This window comes from Alligator mississippiensis, chromosome 4 (assembly GCF_030867095.1).
Source record: "Alligator mississippiensis isolate rAllMis1 chromosome 4, rAllMis1, whole genome shotgun sequence".
NCBI lineage: Eukaryota > Metazoa > Chordata > Crocodylia > Alligatoridae > Alligator > Alligator mississippiensis.
Genome location: NC_081827.1, coordinates 3,756,962 through 3,761,545, shown reverse-complemented (window position 1 = coordinate 3,761,545; position 4,584 = coordinate 3,756,962).

The window sequence follows — 4,584 nt, the reverse complement described above, 5'->3', positions numbered from 1 at the left end:
AGTTCCCATGGGATGCCAGAAGAAGGAAAAGGGAAAAACCTGGAACATGGAACAAGTTAAGACAATAACAGATAGAAACCATAAAACCTGATGGCAGTCTTACACTAGTGATCTCCTCACTAGTCCCAAGTCCCAAGGACCCACTACCCAGAGTCCTTTCGTGACAAGGCATCCGCTATCACGTTCTGGCTTCCTTTTATGTGTTGGACAGTAAAATTAAATTCCTGCAGCTGCCAAGACCAACGTTGCAGCTTGGCTTTGGTGTTGTGCATGGTCTGCAGCCACTGCAGTGGGGCATGGTCCGACAGGACGGTGAACTGTTGCCCCCACAAGTAGGGCTTCAGCTTGTTCAGGGCCCAGACGATGGCCAAGCACTCCTTCTCGATGGAGGACAGGTTTCGCTCCCGAGGGATTAGCTTCCGGCTGACGTACGCCACGGGGTGCCGTGTCTCCTGATGCTCCTGTAAGAGTACAGCTCCCAGTCCTACGTTGGAGGCATCCGTTGCCACGTAGAAGGGTTTATCCTGGAGCGGTGCCTTCAGGATCGGTTGTTTGACCAGGGCCGCCTTGAGGGTGTCGAATGCTTCCTGGCACCCCTGCTTCCAGACCACCGGGTCCGGGCTGCCCTTCTTGGTCAGCTCGTGCAGCGGGGTGCGGTTGCTCCAAACCCCGGGACAAATCTTCGGTAGTAACCCGCCAGGCCGAGGAAGGCTCTGACTTGCTTCTTGGTCTGTGGAGGCGGCCAGTCTTTGATGGCCTCGATCTTGTCCCACAAGGGAGCAATCTGACCTCCACCCACACGATGACCCAAGTACACTACCTCCGATAGTGCCCACTGGCACTTCTTGGCTTTCACCGTAAGACCAGCTTGCTTGATCTTACCTAGCACGGTGGTCAGGTGAGTCAGGTGTGACTCGAAATCCGGACTGAAGATGGTGATGTCATCGATGTAAGCCATGGCAAACTGCTCACATCCTTGCAGCAGATTATTGATCAGTCTCTGGAAAGAGGCGGGCGAGTTGCGCAAACCGAAAGGTAAAACTGTGAACTCGTATAGCCCCGTAGGTGTGGTAAAGGCAGACTTGGCTATGGCATCCAGGTCCAGGGCCATCTGCCAAAATCCTTTGGACAGATCGAGAGTAGAGATCACCTTGGCTGGGCCCAGGCGATCCAGCAACGTGTCCATCCTGGTCATAGGGTACGCATCAGGGGTGGTGATGGCATTCAGTTTCCGGTAGTCCACACAGAACCGGATGGTCCCGTCCTGCTTCCGGACGAGCACCACCGGACTGGCCCAGGGACTCGTCGAAGGCCGGATTACCCCCAACTCCTCCATCTCTGTGATCTCCCGTTCTATTTCTTGCCTCACCTTCTCATTGACTGGGTAATGTCGGGAGTATATAGGGCGATGGCTGCCCGTCTCTATCGAGTGTACCGCCAGGTCCGTTCTACCTGGTTTGTTAGAGAACACAGTCTCAAAGTCCTTGAGCGCTGCGAGCAGCTGGTCCTTGTCCTGGGAGGGCGGATGGTCCGGCAGGCGGAGTTCCTCGATCCCTGCCTCGCCATCCCAGTCTCCATACATGACCGGCTCCTCGGGGTCCTCCGGAGTTCCCTCAACGGAGGGGACCCAGAATACCATCTCCTTTCTGTCGTAGTAGGGTTTAAGCATGTTCACGTGAATTGTCTTAGGTTTCCTACCCTTAATACCCACTACATAGGTCACATCATCCAGTCTGTCCAGGACAGCATGGGGACCTTCCCAAGCAGCTTGCAGCTTGTCTGTTTTTAGTGGCAGGAAAACCATCACATTCTCACCCCGCTCAAAGGTACGTAAGCGGGCCTTCTCATCATACCAGGACCTTTGCTTCTCCTGGGCCTGTCCCAGGGAGTCCCGTGCCACCTTCATCATGTCAGGCAGTTTCTGACGGAAGTCAAGCACATACTCCACCACGGAGGTCTTTGTGGAAGCGATCTTCCCTTCCCATTCCTCTCTCACCAAATCGAGAGGACCTCGCACTCGCCTCCCGAACATCAGCTCGAAGGGCGAGAACCCAGTGGACTCCTGGGGCACCTCCCGGTAGGCAAAGAGCAGGTGCGGCAGTTTCTCATCCCAGTCATTGGGGTTGGAGTCCACATAGGTCTTGAGCATCCCTTTCAATGTGCCATTGAACCTTTCCACCAGCCCATTTGTCTGAGGGTGGTAGGCTGTGGTCTTAAGGTGTTGCACCCCACAGCAGTCCCACAGGCACTCCATTACCTCCGCCATGAAGTTGCCACCCCGGTCCATCAGGATCTTGGAGGGAAAACCCAGCTGGCAGAAGACCTTGATGAGGGCATCAGCAACCACGGGTGCCTCGATGGAGGTCAAGGCAACTGCCTCCGGGTACCGCGTTGCGTAATCCACCAGAGTCAGTATGTATTTCTTTCCCCTACGAGTCCTATGCTTCAGCGGTCCCACAATGTCCACTGCCACCCTGTGGAAGGGTTGGTCGATGATTGGGAGGGGCTGCAGGGGAGCCCTTCTCCTGTCTCCACTTTTGCCCGTCCGCTGGCATGTCTCTCAAGATTTGCAATAGTCCGTCACATTCTGGGCAATTCTGGGCCAAAAAAAGTTCACCTGCAACCGCTGGCGTGTCCGTTCCCTGCCCATATGACCAGCACACGGTAGATCATGAGCCAGGGCAAGCAATTGCTGTCTGTATTTCCGGGGTACTATGAGCTGGCGCTGGGGCTCCCTGGTCTCGGCATGGTTCTTTGGCACCCACAACCGATAGAGAAGCCCCTTATCCCAGACCACCTGTTCCCTCTTGTCCGGAGTGAACTCAGTCTCTTGCTCCTGAGCCATCTGCCGGAGTCCCTCCAAGCTGGGGTCCTCCCAAACCTCCTGCTTGAACTCCTCTTGCCCAACTAGGCAATCAGCAGGGAGTGCACACTCACCCACAGGGACTTCCTGGGTCTCCTCCCTGCTAGTGTCACCTCCCTCTGCCACTGACGGAATGCACGCCTCCCCGGGACTGTCACTTAACCCACTCTCGGGGTTACCGGTTCCCTCTGGGACCAGGGTGCAATCGCCGTCTGCAGGGGTCACTTCCCCTACGGCCAATGGTGTGACTTTCTCCCGGGGATTTCCTAACCCCCCTTCTTTAGCCTTCCTGCTCTGCAGGCGAGTCACCGCATGAACGGTGCGGGGCTTTGGCTCTTGGATCTGTTCCCACCTCCGGAGCTGGGCTTGTCTTTCGAAGTTGCTTAGGAACACTGCAGGATCGTCTCCCTCTCGGTAGCGAGCGAAGGCGGAGACGTCCAGTTTGGGCTGTTCCCCGGACGCTTGCGGAGGGTTCACGTTTCCCCCAATGGTCTGCAAATGGAGCTGTGCTTCCAGCTTTTGTGCCTCCAACCGGGCTTCCCTTTCCAACCTCCTCTCTTCCATCTCCATCCTTTTCAATTCTATCTGCTCCTTCTCGCGCTGGCGCTGGGCCTCCAGCTCCAGCCTTTTCAATTCTATCTGCTCCTTCTCGCGCTGGCGCTGGGCCTCCAGCTGTCGTTGTTCCTTCTTGTCTTCCCGCTGTTCCCTTTCATGCTGGGCCTCCAGCTGTTTCTCCTCCAGCTCCATCCTTTTCATCTCTCTCTCATGGAGTCTCTGTTGCTCCCTCTCGGAGAGTGATCTCCTGGCAGCCTCCGGGCTTGACGAGCGGGAGGGTGGTCCTGAGTCAGGCCCAGGACTTGATGAGCGTGAAGCTGACGCTGGTTCTGACTCGCTGGTGCACAAAAGTTTAATCAGCTCTTCCTTCTTTAGCCCTTTCTTCACGTGAAGGCCTCTCTCTTTTGCCAGTTCCTTCAGTTCGGGCACAGTCATCCGGACATACTCGTCCTCCATCCTGACTCTCTACCCTATCCAGTTGACCCGATGTCGAATTAGAAATTGTTTGCTCAAGGGATTTCAGTGACTCTATTCCTTTCCCAAATTATGCCTCAAATACAGCAGGGTATTCGGATCCCACCTCTGCCACCACGTGTGGCGGGCCAGTAGGGGGCGCTCCTGCGTTGAGCCGCCCACCTCCCTGCGCCCGACCACCTTCCAGGCTCCGAGTGCCTCCCTTAGGGTGCCTCCCGTCCGGCCGACCCCTTCCCTGGAGCACACCCGCTAGCCTGGGGTCCCGCTGCCACCATCCAAGGCTCTGGACTCACTTCTGGCTCTGCGCGCCTTGGAGAACGCAGGCCTGATCGTCCAATGGGTACTAGACCCAATACAAGCACTTGGGGCACTTCCCCAAGTCAGGGGCTTATTAGGAAGCCTCCCTTAGTCCACAGACCTAAGGGGCCTCCTTGGCATAATTTAGACCCACCCCTCAATAAGTCTCCCACACCGGTCACAAGGAGAACTTTATTGATTACAGGGGGTAGGGTGAAAACAGGGTAAAAGGTAGAGCAGTATCATAGAAATATTACAGGAATATCAGAGGAAACCCATAGAGCAAACCAGGGTGGCTGAGGTAGCCGTTTAAACGCATCTGAGTTACTGAAACTAAATATCTAATCGGATCTTTAGTAGCTTACTCACTCTCATCGTCCGGAGGTGGTTGTTGT